Source organism: Rutidosis leptorrhynchoides, chromosome 4 (genome assembly GCF_046630445.1).
Source record: "Rutidosis leptorrhynchoides isolate AG116_Rl617_1_P2 chromosome 4, CSIRO_AGI_Rlap_v1, whole genome shotgun sequence".
NCBI lineage: Eukaryota > Viridiplantae > Streptophyta > Magnoliopsida > Asterales > Asteraceae > Rutidosis > Rutidosis leptorrhynchoides.
Genome location: NC_092336.1, coordinates 558060284 through 558077480, shown reverse-complemented (window position 1 = coordinate 558077480; position 17197 = coordinate 558060284). Strand labels below are relative to the sequence as shown.

General features: G+C 35.7%; 1 non-coding gene across 1 annotated transcript; it reads left to right on the top strand.

The window, feature by feature from the left end:
- The first annotated feature begins 9555 nt into the window (after window positions 1-9555).
- Window positions 9556-9662, top strand: LOC139846180 (small nucleolar RNA R71). The gene has a single exon (XR_011758916.1). It is a non-coding gene; the product is annotated as a small nucleolar RNA R71 (small nucleolar RNA).
- The last annotated feature ends 7535 nt before the right edge of the window (window positions 9663-17197 follow it).

The window sequence follows — 17197 nt, the reverse complement described above, 5'->3', positions numbered from 1 at the left end:
TTGCTCCCTTTTACTCTTTACATTTTTGGGACTGAGAATACATGCGCTGTTTTTATAACTGCTTTATTAAATGCTTTTGAAATATATTTTGAACTGTGAATACATGAATTGCTTTTATAAATGTTTGACGAAATAGACACAAGTACTTAAAAACATTCTACGAATGAGTTATGAGTACACCGGATATCACCCCTTTTAGTCTGGTAATCTGAGAATTTGGGAACCGAGCCCCAAATTGATGCGAATCCTAAAGATAGATCTATGGGCACTAACAAGCCCCAGTCAGAGAATTTGAACTGCTTTAGTACTTCGAAATAGGTATACAACCGCCAGCTTTAAAAGATATGATCTGTTTGTGAGGTGTACACAACCATCATATTTAAAAGAGTGGCCTGATTGTATGCTTTTTGCATGACCGTGCGAAATGCCGGTATGCGGGGGATATTCTAGGTGCATTTTGTTAAGGTCGATTACCAGGTGTTTGTAGTTCGTATGAATGACTTTTATCTCTAAGCCGTGCGAAATGCCTGATATGAGATTATGTTTATGAAAGATGGAATTTAAATCTTGTGGTCTATTAAAATTATGGAATTGATGGATTATGATAAACTAATGAACTCACCAACCTTTTGGTTGACACTTTAAAGCATGTTTATTCTCAGGTATTAAAGAAATCTTTCAGTGTGCATTAGCTCATTTTAAGGATATTACTTGGAGTCATTCATGGCATATTTCGAAAGACGTTGCATTCGAGTCATTGAGTTCATCAAGATTATTATTAAGTCAATTATAGTTGGATGTATTATGAAATGGTATGCATGCCGTCAACTTTAGATGTAAAGAAAATTTGTCTTTTAAAAACGAATGCAATGTTTGTAAAATGTATCATATAGTGGTCAAATACCTCGCGATGTAATCAACTATTATGAATCGTTTATAATGTATATGAACGGGTCCTTTCAGATACCACCCAAGGGACTAGTGATGCATAATAGTGGCGTCCGAGTGGCTAATGGTTCATTCACGAGAATCGTTCCCTTTGTATGATTGGCAGGGCCGGGCCTGCTAGTGGGCGGGACGGGCGACCGCACAGGGCATCACCATTGAAGGGGCATCACCAAGCTTTACATTCTAAATTTTGTTATGATATGTGAATACGCATTTTTGATGATTTTGCTCATTAAATAATCTTCTACAATGAAAAATATATATTTTAGGTAGTTTAAAGTTGATTATTGAAGTTATAATCAAAGTTAAAAAATCAATTTTGTTTGAAACCCAATTTGAAATGCAGTTGGCAACCGAAGAAGATGACTTTTCTGTGGTTATGTATGCTTTTTTCAATTTGATCCCCCAACTATTAGGAAGGAACAGATTTAGCCAGTAGTATTTAATTTGAACACCCATATTATCAAGAATGTATAAATTTAACCCTCATATGATAACTATTGAGTACTTAACAATTTAATTTCAAATTTTGAACTACGATTATTTTTACACCATCCAATAGTGAAGATGTATAACACACTTTTTTAAGGCATTAAAACAAACAATGGTGAAATAATATTAAGGCATTAAAACAAACAATGGTGAAATAATAAAAACATAAATAACATTTTATTATTTATTCCTGAAAAAAATATGATCATCTTTGTGTTAAGAATTATTAATACGTACTCTCAGTGAAAGACTTAACTCTTTATGGACAAGTTATTCATTTTTCAAAGTTAAATAAAATAAATACGGAGTACTATGCTACTTAATTACAAAGCTAATGGCTAAAGTGGTTTAAATATATTAATACTTACTCTTAATAACGTGTAGCTGGATTGTTTACAAAATGCATTAGGGGGCATTTTTCAATCATTTCGCTCCGGGCATTCAAAATAACAAGACCGGCCTTGATGATTGGTTAACCATGGTTATGTGTTGTAGTATAGCATATTATATTGTTCGTGTTATATGATATCGTTTGTGCATTGTGCGTTGAAATGGTATGCTAATTTAAATTGCTAGCGTGTATGAGGTAGTTGTGTAAGTGGTTGCAAGTAAGTAGGTTATATATGTATATGTATAACTATTGCATTTACTAAGCGTTAGCTTACCCCTCTCGTTGTTTACCTTTTTCAGGTATTGTGTCATGTGGCTAGCTAGTTGTTAGACTAGTTGCGTAGGAGTGCTTGTGCTCGATGGGGTAACTTTTGGATATACGGACTCGGATTGGGGATTTGGTAGTCCCCGGGATTATGCTCTTGGTATCGGGTTGGGTTATAGAGTCCTAACTCGTCTAAATGTAAATTGGGATTGAAACTTGTATTTTGTACGAAAGTCGTAAAACGGCCGATGTAGGCCCGGAGTTGTAAAACTCGTTTTATTATTGGAACGTGTTAGTTTTATCTAATATTATATGTTGTGAAAAGAGTTTCGTCTAAAAATGTCGCGAAGTGGGAGATCTTTAATTTAAAATTGGAAATTTCGGACAGAAGCTGACCAGGCCTTGTGCGCGCCGCGCACAGGCAGTGGAGCGCGCCGCGCACCCTTCTGTCATATATATATATATATATATAAAATTTGCTGCGTATTCGGTTGGATAGCGGGTTGAGTCGTTACAAGTGGTATCAGAGCATAGTCTAAGGGAATTTGGTAACCTTGGAATAGGTGCCTAGTCTTAGACTTATTGACAGTTACGTAATTATTTGCAGGACTTGTTGGAATACGGGCCGGATTGAGATTTGTTAGTGCCTTAGAGTAGGTGACTAACTAGGACTTCTGTTTGTCCAAAGTGTGATTATGTGGGGCCTTATTTCGTGTGTAAATTAGTGCCTTAGATGGATAGTGCCTAATGTAACTAGGCAAACTTGAACGTTGTTTTAGTGACAGTCACCTAAGTTGTAGGTGGACTTGTTGTTGCGGTGTACTTGGGGTACATTTATTATTTTATTGTATATAGGTGTATGTATATACAGGTATCTATTTGATGCGGTGTCCTAGGGATGAATCTATTGGAGAGATTCAAATGTTTGGCGGTTTTGAGTGATCAAATTCACGATAAGGACTTTGGTCATTCGGGTACTAGGAGTTATCGCGTGTTATTTTGTGTGAATGTTGCGTCAGTCCTAGTAAAGTACTTTGCGTAACCATGTGAAAATGGTAAGGTACGTATTTGTAATAGTGACTGATCACCATTATTACGAAAGTGTATCTTGACATCAAGCATGACATGACGAGTACCGAACGGAGGAAACGTGTCATGGTTGGGGTAGATTCGGGATGAATTAGGAATCGTTTATTGGTTCCTAGGATATAGTTGTCTCTGATGATGTGCTTGTAGACACATCGGGTTCATTGTTAGTCGGGAAGTGTTATGGTGGTTTTGGTTAGTTAAGTGAATGAGCAAACTCACGAGTTCGACGCGTACTTAGTCACCCTAGGTAGCGGGTGCACTATTGAGATTGTGATGTGTGCAGCGGGGTGTACGAAATAGTATTAATTTTTACTACAAAATGCGACGAAATATTACACAAGTTTTATTTATTTATTTATCGAGTGGATATACCTAAACCTTGCTACAACACTTATAGGCAGTGTACCTAATCGTAGAGTAGTGTAGTTTTTAGTAAGTCCGGTTCGTTCCACAGGGAGCTGGTGAAGTTAACGCTATATTATTAAGTTTATTTGTAAAAATATATATATAAATAAGTAGTAGTATTATTATAAAATGGGGGTTTTACCGTTTAATGACCGGTTTGTCAATTTTAAGCGTAAAAATAAATGACAAAAATTAAAGTGCGTAAAATAAATTGCGATAAATAAAATGACAGAAAATAAAAGTGCGATGAAAAATACAATAAAACAATTATGCTTATTTAAACTTCCGTAACCATGATGTTTGACTTTTTGATTTTAATTAATTGTCCAATGGGTTAATTGTCCTTTGTCCTGGATTATTTGAAACCTATGTGGTTTTTGTCCAAAATAGTTCACCGGTCATAATTATAAAATGCTCGGCAAATTATCCTTATTCCCGAAGTCAAATAATCCAACTAATTAGGGATCCGAACTGTAACAAGGTCTTAATACTTTGTTTAATGATTACACCAGGTTAACGACTGCGTGTAATCCAAGGTTTTAATTCTTTGTTAACAATTACACCAAGTGTCCTTAAATGTAATCCACCCTTGTTTTATTGGTCCATGAATATTAATTTATCCACTTGGCCGTAGTGAATAATAAATTACCCAACCCAAATAATTAATTAAATGATTGTAAAGGATGTCGTATAAACGTCACTAAATAGGACATCCATAACCATTTTATTATTATTTAGATTAATTAATTTGAAGATAGGTTCGACAGGCTCCCATGAGTTGTCGCTCAATTTTAGACAATACCCCCCATCTATTAATTGTCCATGGTCCAAAGTCCACAGGTGTCGGTCTTTTGTCCATACCCTAATTATGGTAAAAAAATCCAATTACCCCATCTTAATATTTAGCCTAACATCACGATTACTTCAATTTAAATAAGCATAATAATGACTTAGCTACTAGACATTAATTTAAAAAGGAAGAACATAGCTTACAGTGGTGATTAATCGCGTAGCGTTACACGGACAGAGTTCCTACTTTAAAACCCGTAAAACATTTCTTACAATAACCCAATTATTATTAATCTTAAATTAAACTTAATATTATAAATATAAATATAAATTACATAAGAAAGAAAGAAGATTGGAAAAGGTGTATCCAAATCATCGATTTAGATGGCCTTTTATAGGCAAATAATAAATTGAAATTTTCACTTATGACCCTGAACTATGCTCAATTAACAACTTTTTATTATTTAATATTATTCTTATTATGAATTATTTAAATATTATATTATATTCTTGTGCATAGTTGACTTGTACTTTCAGCTCCGTTGCGTCGAGCGTTGAAAGTTGGTTCATGCCTCGGTTCCGGATTTTCGAACGCTCTTTCGTACTATTTTATATCGTGTACTTTGTGTTTTGCGTCTTGTACTCTTATCATTTTTAGACGTTTCTCATCAATAAATTGAACCACTTTAATTGTATCTTGTACTTTTTAGCTTTTCGGACCTTTGTGTCTTCAATTCGTCGAATCTGCCTTTTGTCTTCGCACTTATTTAATATAAACGAATATTACTTGAAAATAGAACAATTGCAACTAAAATCTTGTCTTTCTTGAGGGATAATGCTATGAAATATATGTTCCTTTTTAGCCTTATCAATATCCCCACACTTGAGCGTTGCTTGTCCTCAAGCAATACAGTCTTGAAATAAGATAATACAAATCACACGAATCACTTCTTTATTCTTCACACTTTGTACATCAGTGATTTTAATAGAGCGGTATAAACAATGATAGTAACGATAGAACCATGGTTGAAGGTGGTTGTGCCATCCACAGTTGCCTCGGGTTCAGGTCAACGACACTTGCAATCAAATAGCCGATTTACTTTCGGTTTCCAAAGCAAAGTGCACATTTGAAAGGCGGTTTACAGTCCCACATGACTATAAAAATGTAGATCCTTAAGGAAATTGGATCTTTATGAAAACATTTGATCTTTTGAAAATTCAATCTAGATTTTACCCTAGATAAGTTTTCTGATTTGACCCACCATTCGTTGTTGCAAAATATATTTGTGGATCAATATTTTGGCTAAAAACTTTTAGGTTCGTGTAATCCACTGCTATCCCTGTATCGGAAAGCACACATCCAGTTTACTTGTTCCGTATATTACCTTTCGGTAAACTACCGTCCGGTTGTAAAGGAAAGCGATGAACAAGAAACTGTTAAGGCAATGTCCCATGACATGCAGATGATTATGGTCTTTTGACGTCTCGGATGCTAGTACTATCCTTGGTAGGAGCAATAGTAAAGATCATCCTATGATTTTTCGGTCTGGCACAAGGTCCTGTCTCCGACCATGCTATGCAACCACCGTTCTTACGGTTGACACCCGATTTGGTTCAGGTGACCTAATGAATTCCAGGTGAATTCCTAGGATTTTACGTTCAATGGTGATGAACGCATTGAAAATGGGTTTTCAGAAAACAAATCGGTTTGTATTTTTGATCAAAATATTTTCTCGTTCAAGCTCGAGTTTAGATATCATTGAATTCCATGAGTTTGAATTCTCAATCTTTAAGGTCAATATCAAGGATTGAGTAATATCAGGCTTAAATGCTGATTTTTAATCTTTAAGGAGATTATCCTTTCTGGGGATCTGATTCATTAGTCTTATCAAGCTAATTTTCACGGTGCCTCCCCATTGTACGAGATAAATCCTTCTCATGGTTAGGATAAATCTGACCACCTGGCGACCCTGTTTGATGCTGAGGTCCGTGGATTTCCTGCTGATTTTAGAGATGACTTTTCTAGATTTTTCGTCAACCTACAGCTGGTCTGGACGACAACTTCTTGACCTAAATCAAGAAGCGCGTGTCTTTTTCGGAAGACTTTACTTCCTTTTAATGATGGAATTGATTCATCGTGTAGATCCATCTCTTCTTTCAAAAGTATTACAATAAATCGGGTAAAACAGTTAATTTAGTCCAAAACAAAAGCACCTGCAATAAACTTTACACAAACATGTGATAGATAGTTTTTAATTGAATAACTTGGTATATTCTCCCCACACTTAGTTTCTTTCTTTGCCTTTTTATTCTCCTTTATTCCATTTTAAATGAATTCAAGCGTTTTGGGTTGTTTCTCAATTTATGTCCTTTTTGAGGTAACAATAATTTCGGTATTAACACCTAGTTTTCATCGTTCATAAATATATATAAACGTGATTTTGATTTCATTTAGTTGAAAATTTTTCAAATTTTCGCAAAATTTGGCAAATAAACCAAGTGTAAACCCGAGAGAATTTATAACCCTTCCCCACACTTAAGATCATGCAATGCCCTCATTTGCATGAAATCAGACTCTAATTATAAATTCATGAGGGTGATTAGTGTAGAAAAGTTATTGGAAATACCGAGTTTGCAAACATGTTGTTTTATATCACATTTGATATTTTGCGTCTTGTCGTCAAAATTAGAAGCTTTTGCTGAACTTAATGACATTCTTTGAAAGTGCGCTGTTTTACCCTGTTTTGTACATAACATAAAATACAAACATATATATACATATTTTTAAAGTTTGATATATTATCCCACGTTTAAAAATTTATAAAATATAATATATATATATATATATATATATATATATATATATATATTTTTTGCATACTTTAGATCAATAAAATTAAAAAAATAATGATAACAAAATATATCGCCCCGTCCTTGGGTAAAGCAATTTCGGTTCAACGACCTAGTCTTCAACTCACGACGAATTTTAGAAATCAATTTTTTAAACTTAATGAAATAAAGTAAATTTTGTTTTTAAAATCACACAAAACTTAAATTTAAAAGGCATATTAATTAAAACCTAAAAAATAAAAATTCAGAATGGTGGGAGAAAACTAGTTCTTTAGTGTCTGCTAGCGGAAAAGACCAATCGGATTCCATTCTCGGAACTACACGAGAACAGAACAATTAACTCTAGACAGCATTTTCTTTTTAGAACATTTAAATCTCCCCACACTTAGGTAGCTGTGGTGTCGAAATTGTGATTAACTTCATCGTCAATTTCTCTTGGTCCATAATCAACTTGCATATCCGTGACTTTTTCTTTAAGCCATTGGTCGGATTCCTGTGTAATATCCACAATTTCAACTAGTTTCTCCTTTTCTTTAGGTGATAGATTGGATACTAACCGGTTACATAACTTAAAGTTCCCCTTGGTTCTAGCATCGCGAATCCGTTTAATAAGTTTCTTCATTGAACTATTAATAACGGGGTCATTTAATTTCGTATCAACAACGGGGTTCTTTGTTATCAGGTCATCATTAGGTGTTACTTCATTTTCCCCACACTTAGGCGTTTTATTATTGCTAAGCACTACCGTTGGAGTTGGTAAAACAACATGGTTCTTACCAATCGTTTTTGCTGGTTCAACGGTTTTGGTTGGTGGAGATTTAGACTTTCGAATCATAAAGGTGATCGATTTTTCATCATTACTAAGTGTCATTCTACCATTTCTTACATCAAATAACGCCCCGGTGGACGCTAAGAATGGTCGACCTAAAATTAGAGGAATGTTTGGGTCCTCTTCTATGTCAATGACAATGAATTCGACTAGAAAGGTTAAATTACCTACTTGAATGGGTAGGTTGTTAGCAATTCCAACTGGGTGCTTAATGGTTTGATCAAGGAGTCGAACACTCATATCCGTTGGACTTAACTTACCTACACCTAATCTCTTATATAAGGAAAGAGGCATAACACTCACACTTGCACCTAAATCTGCCAGTGCATCATACATGACACAATCACTAAGTAGACAAGGAACAATAAATTCACCCAGATCACCTACCCTAGGTGGAGGTTTTGGTGGAACTGTATTCACCGGGTTTACTTCTACGGCTTTTGTTTCTTGTACTTTCTTATTCTTTTTCTTCTTCTTCTTTCCAGAGGTATCACAATCTTTATTACCTATTACTTGCTCATACTCAACTCCTTTTCTTGGAAACGGGATGGGTGGTTTGTATGGTGCCACCACTGGCTTTACATACTCGGGTGGTGGTGGTGTTGTAACTTCTTCATTGTTACTCATATCTAAAACCTCCCCAACTTCTGGAGCTGGTTTTTCAGAATTCGTGGACACCATATTAACATTCTCATTCCGAGGATTTACTTCAGTATCACTCGGTAGCTTTCCTTGTTCCCTCTCACTCATCATGCTAGCAAGAGTACCTACGTGTTTTTCTAGATTCAAAATGGAAGCTTGTTGAGTTCTTAATGACTGATCAAACCTCTCGTTCGTTTGGGTTTGAGACGTAATAAATTGTGTTTGAGATTCCATTAGCTTTGCCATCATTTCTTCTAGATTTGGCTTTTTCTCTTCGGTTTGATGTGGCGGTTTATACAAGCTAGGTCTTTGTTGATTGAAAGTGTTGTTTTGAGTTGGTTGGTTATTCGGACCTTGTTGGTTGTACGAGTTGTTGTTGGGTCCATTTGGATTGTAAAGAATGTTTTGATTTCGATCAAGGTTTAGCTTTGGCGGTTGATAATTATTCTGATAATTATTTTCCGGCCTTTGGTTCATATAGGAAACATTCTCTCGTTGTTCCATCGTTAGTTCAATGTGACAATCTTTCAATAAGTGTGGTCCACCGCATTGCTCACAACTAATTCGTATTGCGTGAATATCTTTATTCATCTTTTCCATTCGTCTTTCGAAAGCATCTATTTTTGCGGAAACGGAATCAAAGTCATGGCTAGAATCGGCTCTAGCCGCTTTAGATGATCGAAAGATATCTTTTTCTTGATGCCACTCATGAGAGTGGGAAGAAGTGTTATCAATAATTTTGTAAGCTTCAGTTGCGGTTTTCTTCATAATGGAACCACCAGCTGTTATGTCGATGTCTTTTCTTGTAGCAACGTTGACACCTTGGTAGAATATTTGTACTATTTGATAAGTGTCTAAACCGTGTTGAGGACATCCTCTCAACATCCTTCCGAATCTTGTCCACGCCTCATATAATGTTTCATTTGGCTTTTGTGTGAACGTAACAATTTCTCCTTGAAGTCTCACGGCTTTAGATGCCGGAAAGAATCTTTGAAGAAATTTTTCAACTAAGACATCCCATGTGTCAATCGCCCCTTCAGGTAACGATTCTAACCAATCTTTGGCTTCTCCCTTTAAAGTCCAGGGAAACAACATGAGATATATCTGTTCATCCTCCACTTCTCGGATTTTGAATAGTGTACAGATCCTATTAAAGGTACGAAGATGTTCGTTGGGATCTTCTTTTGGCGTACCACTATATTGGCACTGATTAGTTACCATATGTAGAATTTGTCCTTTGATTTCATAATCTGGAGCATTAACTTCTGGCTTAATAATGGCGTGACCTTGGCCCGTGCGTTTAGCTCTCATTCGATCTTCCATACTTAGAGGTTCCGTTACTTCCATAATTGAATTCGTTGAATACGAATCACTAGAGGACTCTGATTTAACGGTTTGTGGTTCAGGATCTTGGAATTGTCCTTGAATATCCTCCAGTTTCTTAGTTGTGAAATCGGGTTCAAAAGATGGATTGTCGGAAATTTGAATTGGAGTATTTGTTCGACTGGATGATGATTCTAAAGAAAAATCAACGGCGACAATATTTGCTAAATGTCTTGATCGAGTTACAGGTGGTGAATGTATGAAAGGTGGTGAACGTTTTGCTCGGTGCATTCACAGAATATCCTAGTAGTTATAAAAAAAATAAGAAAAACTTATATAAGTTGTCCAATTAATAGACTTTTCTGATTTTGCCCACGTTTCGAATAGCCAAAAGATGTAGCAGGTAGCCAGGACCCTTTAAATCGGAAGCCCACAACTAGCCACTAACAAATCCAACTATTACTACGAACCAGAAAAATGTCAACGTCCATTAATTTAACCGCTTAAATAATTTTTCTTTTCGTTTGAGAATTAGATAAGAAGTAGAGAAAATTTCTAAGTCCTAAAAACTAGAATGCGTCGAGAAATAAGAAAGAAAAAGATTGCGCGTCGAAAAATGTCGAAAAATAAAAGGTCGAAAAATAGGCGTCGAAAAATAAAAATAAGAAAGTAGCGCGAAAAACGGCGTCGCAAAATTCTAAAGCACCTAAATCTTAGTCTAAAGAAATATCACTTAAGGGATTTTACGGCAAACCTAAAAATTCTAGAAATAAAAATAACTATGCAAAACTAAACTTAATACTAAAAATTGTAACTATAGTCTAAAAATCTAAAGGTAATAAAACTTAAAAAAAAATTATTATTTATTATTTTTTTAAAAAAAAAAATTTTTTTTTAAATTTTTTTTTTTTTTTTTTTTTAAAACGAATTTTTTTTTTACAAATTTTTTTTTTTTTTTTTTTAAAAAAAAACGAATTTTTTTTTTACAAATTAATAATTTTTTTATAATTATTATTTTTTTTCAAAACTTTTTTTTTTAATTCATTTACTATTCATGAATAGTAAATGAAAAGAAATTAATTAATTTACTATTCACATGAAAGCGACATGATAGAAATTATTAATTACAAGTTACATAATATACCCCTGAAGTATTTAATAAATACGACTTTTTAAAATTTACGTATCAAATTTTGATTCTAAAATATTATTATATTATTATATTCTATTTCAATATTATTATATTATTATATTCTATTTCAATATTATTATATTATTATATTTTATTTCAATATTATTATAATTAAAAATACAGCGTTTTAGCGCTCCCCGGCAGCGGCGCCAAAAACTTGATGTGTGCAGCGGGGTGTACGAAATAGTATTAATTTTTACTACAAAATGCGACGAAATATTACACAAGTTTTATTTATTTATTTATCGAGTGGATATACCTAAACCTTGCTACAACACTTATAGGCAGTGTACCTAATCGTAGAGTAGTGTAGTTTTTAGTAAGTCCGGTTCGTTCCACAGGGAGCTGGTGAAGTTAACGCTATATTATTAAGTTTATTTGTAAAAATATATATATAAATAAGTAGTAGTATTATTATAAAATGGGGGTTTTACCGTTTAATGACCGGTTTGTCGATTTTAAGCGTAAAAATAAATGACAAAAATTAAAGTGCGTAAAATAAATTGCGATAAATAAAATGACAGAAAATAAAAGTGCGATGAAAAATACAATAAAACAATTATGCTTATTTAAACTTCCGTAACCATGATGTTTGACTTTTTGATTTTAATTAATTGTCCAATGGGTTAATTGTCCTTTGTCCTGGATTATTTGAAACCTATGTGGTTTTTGTCCAAAATAGTTCACCGGTCATAATTATAAAATGCTCGGCAAATTATCCTTATTCCCGAAGTCAAATAATCCAACTAATTAGGGATCCGAACTGTAACAAGGTCTTAATACTTTGTTTAATGATTACACCAGGTTAACGACTGCGTGTAATCCAAGGTTTTAATTCTTTGTTAACAATTACACCAAGTGTCCTTAAATGTAATCCACCCCTGTTTTATTGGTCCATGAATATTAATTTATCCACTTGGCCGTAGTGAATAATAAATTACCCAACCCAAATAATTAATTAAATGATTGTAAAGGATGTCGTATAAACGTCACTAAATAGGACATCCATAACCATTTTATTATTATTTAGATTAATTAATTTGAAGATAGGTTCGACAGGCTCCCATGAGTTGTCGCTCAATTTTAGACAATACCCCCCATCTATTAATTGTCCATGGTCCAAAGTCCACAGGTGTCGGTCTTTTGTCCATACCCTAATTATGGTAAAAAAATCCAATTACCCCATCTTAATATTTAGCCTAACATCACGATTACTTCAATTTAAATAAGCATAATAATGACTTAGCTACTAGACATTAATTTAAAAAGGAAGAACATAGCTTACAGTGGTGATTAATCGCGTAGCGTTACACGGACAGAGTTCCTACTTTAAAACCCGTAAAACATTTCTTACAATAACCCAATTATTATTAATCTTAAATTAAACTTAATATTATAAATATAAATATAAATTACATAAGAAAGAAAGAAGATTGGAAAAAGGTGTATCTAAATCATCGATTTAGATGGCCTTTTATAGGCAAATGATAAATTGAAATTTTCACTTATGACCCCTGAACTATGCTCAATTAACAACTTTTTATTATTTAATATTATTTTTATTATGAATTATTTAAATATTATATTATATTCTTGTGCATAGTTGACTTGTACTTTCAGCTCCGTTGCGTCGAGCGTTGAAAGTTGGTTCATGCCTCGGTTCCGGATTTTCGAACGCTCTTTCGTACTATTTTATATCGTGTACTTTGTGTTTTGCATCTTGTACTCTTGTCATTTTTAGACGTTTCTCATCAATAAATTGAACCACTTTAATTGTATCTTGTACTTTTTAGCTTTTCGGACCTTTGTGTCTTCAATTCGTCGAATCTGCCTTTTGTCTTCGCACTTATTTAATATAAACGAATATTACTTGAAAATAGAACAATTGCAACTAAAATCTTGTCTTTCTTGAGGGATAATGCTATGAAATATATGTTCCTTTTTAGCCTTATCAATTGTCATTGGTTAAAGTTACTCATCGTAACTAGGATAACCGATTAGTGTGTATGTGTGTGCGACGAGGACTTGAATCCCGTGATGGGACGTAGCAAGTCTAATGATTGTAAAATTGAGTTACACTCTGTAGAGTGTGTGGTTAGAGAATCGCGTAAGGATTATAGTTATGAGTCATCTTGGAATTTGCGAATCGAGGAGTCTTCGGGTCATTAAACTCATGGGAGTAAGATCCGAATGACAATGGTCGCGTTAGTGTGATTTGGACTATAGGGTAACATTCCTAACGGAATATCCCTTGTTGTAGTGGTTGTGTCGACATTCGGAAGGGTGTAAGACTTGGTATTCCAAGCACCTCTTAGCATTAGACGGAAGTTTTCATTAGGCTATATCGTTTGGCCTTGTGGAAATTACGAGTAGCGTGTGATCGGTAGAAACTTTCGATAAGACAGTAAACCGTAAGGTCTTTCGGGAAGGTATGACTTCAGGTCATTATTATGAGAGGTAGGTGATGTCGGGTGTATGGAACCCAAAGATCGAGTTTCTAAATCTCGATAGGTTGCGGTGGGAGTGTGCATGACACGGTGTCAGGTGCCTTTTTATACCTGCTAGTGTAATGTTCAACTCCGGTGATGGTGTGATCACTTTGTGCTTAGGGTGCCCGTAAGATACCCTTGGAAGCATCGAAGGTTATAATAGTGATCGACGAGTGATAGTAATTCGACGGTTGCACAGGTTGAAGTTTAAGAGCGTTGCGGTAAATACTTCTTATGAAGTGACGGGTGAGCGAATCATGTTGCTCTTAAGTGATAGGCGGGTAAAGATGACCGGTGAGTCAATGATGGACTTAGTGGTCGGTTAGGCCGAAGGTTAGGATGAAGTGTTGATATTGCGGTCGATGCAATTATTGTGTCGGGTTGGTCACTCTTCTCCATGAGAGTGAGCAATTGTTAATAAAGGTTCGTTGCGGGAAAGGTCGAGTGATCTCGACTGAGATGCACGACTGATTAAGCGGAGTGGCGTATGCCTAGGCTTAGAGGCGTACATAGGATTTTGGTGGTGTTCGCTTTGCGAACGATGAAGGGCTGTTAGTTTTTAATCGTGGTACGAAGGTGCGTTGTCGTCGCGTGTACGACATCTCTAGTGGGTGTGTATGACGGCTCTGAGAGCCTAAGGTGAATTTACGGTGATTTGGTGTGTATGACTAACGATGAGGAGGGTCATGTGTGTCGTGGAATGACAATTCCGCGGGATGTTATCATCTTGGCGGTGAGAATATGGAGCTAAATCCTAAGTGGGGGAGTTTTTACTGATGTATGAGGAAGCTCCGGTGGTGTTAGATCTAGTGAAGTGTAAGACCTCTTATGTAAGGTGGTCGTGTAGCACCAAAGTGCGGTATGAAACCAATTGTGAAGTTGGAGTTCACGGAGGTGAGATAATGAAGTTGTTGTTGCAGGTGCTCTCGAGATGTAAAATCTGGGTTGCTATGAAACTTGGATCGTATTGTCGAATAGATACAATTTCGATATTGTGGTGGATACTGCATTTTCCCTGTCGGGAAACGTGATCGTGAAAATTGTCAAGTGGATTATTCCACTTAATGGACGATTGTGAGGCGAGAGTGTCGGTTCTAATTGTCTCACATAGAGACACGCGGATGTTGTTTTGGTTGCGAGAGTGTGTACCATAGTGATGTGACCCGTAGGTTGCATTGAAATGTCGAGGCCATCCTTAACGGACGGTCTAGGTAGGAAGGTTCATCCGGATTTGGTGACTTTTTTTTTAGAGTCGTGTGATGAATTGCGGAAATTTTGTAATGATGATTCGCCGTTGACGGGGTTTTATTATACGAATAGCCTTTATGCTAGTAATAGGAAGCCGTATTATATGGTTCAGAGGAGAAACCCTATGATGATGCGTTGATGTTTCGCCTAACTCGTAGTGTATTATTATCATCCTGGATTAATCCAGTGACGGATAGTCGTGTGCGGATCGATCGGCGGGAAAGCGGTGCTTCTAAAGTGTTATTTTGGGGTTATTAAAATTTCTTCGTTGAAGAATGACCCGGGTATGGAGCCGGAGGAAGTTGGTTCTTGGTCTAGAGAATATTCAGGAATGATCGGTTGATTAGTACGTTTATTAACCAATGGAGTACGGAGTTTTAAGGAAGCATAAATCCTTCTCAATTTGGATTAATGCAAGTCATGGTTCACGACGTAGTGGATTTTAGTAGATCGCGTTGGGTGATGCGATTATTGATTTAGTTTGTTGCGAATTTTAGCCGAGAGGACTTGAAGAGATATGTGGTGTTTTTCGTATTTTTCTAAGCGGAAATTTTGGACTTCGAGTGTATGAGATATCACTTGTTGCGGTAGTGCACGCTAGTGATTATTAGCGTGTGGTGAGATCTTAGAATTTACGGAGGATGTTATGGATGTCGGGCTTGATTGTGTTTCGTAGGATCGTGAGGAGTGACGACGATGATTGTCGGTGAATTGTTCTACTTTTGGTTTGATTGTGAAATGTATTGTACGGGTTGGATACTCGGTGTAGGAGCAAACGGTTGCGGTTGTTTCGTCTCGAGGGGTGATTACCCTTTCTCGTTGTAATATATGATGCTTTAGTGTACGAAGCAAGAAGTCGGATGCGTGATTACTACATGTGTGACTCCGCATTTGGAGGCGAGAATGTTCAAGGGGGAAGTGCTTAACTTCTAGTATTTGGTGCGGATCACGAGGACGTGATCGAATCTAAGTGGGGGAGAGTTGTAAGACCCAAATAATTATTGTACATAGAGTAAAAATGATGCACATTAAGTGTGTGAAGCGTGGAGGAAATTTAAAAGCTGACAGACTATTTGGACCATCGTGCACGCCGCGCATGGGTAGGGGTGCGCGCCGCGCACTACACCTGGCGACAGTTTTCTGTTTTCTGTTAATTAGAGTTAAATGAAGGGCAATTGTGTGTTTTCACTTGGGGTCGGATCTGTAGCCTTAACACCAGAATTGGATCTAGTTTTGGATCATTTTCACATCCATTAAACACTCTCATCCATTCTTAGAGAGAGAGAGAGAGAGAGAGAGAGTTCTAGAGATAGATTTTAGGTTTTGGAGAAGAAGAAGCTTGAATCGATCAAAAGCTCGAGTGTTAAAGTTGTTCATCTTGTTCTTGGCTACGTTTTGGTAGTGTTGGTAAACTTTAACTTCAAATTTAATTGTTAAGATTCTTGTTCATGTTTAGGGTTTGAGTTTGTTGGGGTTCTAAACCCCATTTCTCATGAAATTGGGGGTTTTGTTGTATGTATTGTGTAAGTAAACCCGTTTATTGTGGGTTTAGGGTTTGAGGACGAATTTTTTTATGGTTTGGGTGTTAAATCACTAGCTTGTAAGTGTGTTAGTGTTTAGATGTTCATAAGAACATGTTTGTATGACAAAATGGGAGTTAACCTTGATTTGGTGTCAAACTAAGTTTTGAGTCAAGATTTAAAGAATCAAGTATGTAAATGCTTGGTTCATGCGTTAAATGGTGTTTTGAAAAGTTAATCACTAGCCGTTAGTGATTAAGGATGTTTTCGGAACTTATGTCAAATGGGTGAATTGAATTGGGTCAAATTTGGTAATGACACTAATTTTGGATTAATTGGATGATAAGCACTTTTGTTAAGTGTTTAATGGATTTTGAAATGATTACTACCTAAGTAGTAATTTCGTGTTAAGACCTAGGTTGGTTTAAATGGTGCCAAGTATAATTTAGGTTAAATTGTACTTGTTTGATGGGTCGAAATTACCACCCGTAGTGGTAATTGGTGAAGTCCCCTTTAGGTGTCTAAATGGGCGGTTTGTGGAGGTCGGTATAAACCCTTGGTTAAGGGTGTTGGAGTTAAATTCTCTCGTAGAGAATGTATGTTGATTGTTTGTATACCTATATGCGTATTATAGGTAAAGGTTTGCTCGGTTGCGTTTGGAGGCGATTTACATACATGACTTGTGCGGGCATTTCGAGGTGAGTGGAATAATTATACATGTGTGTA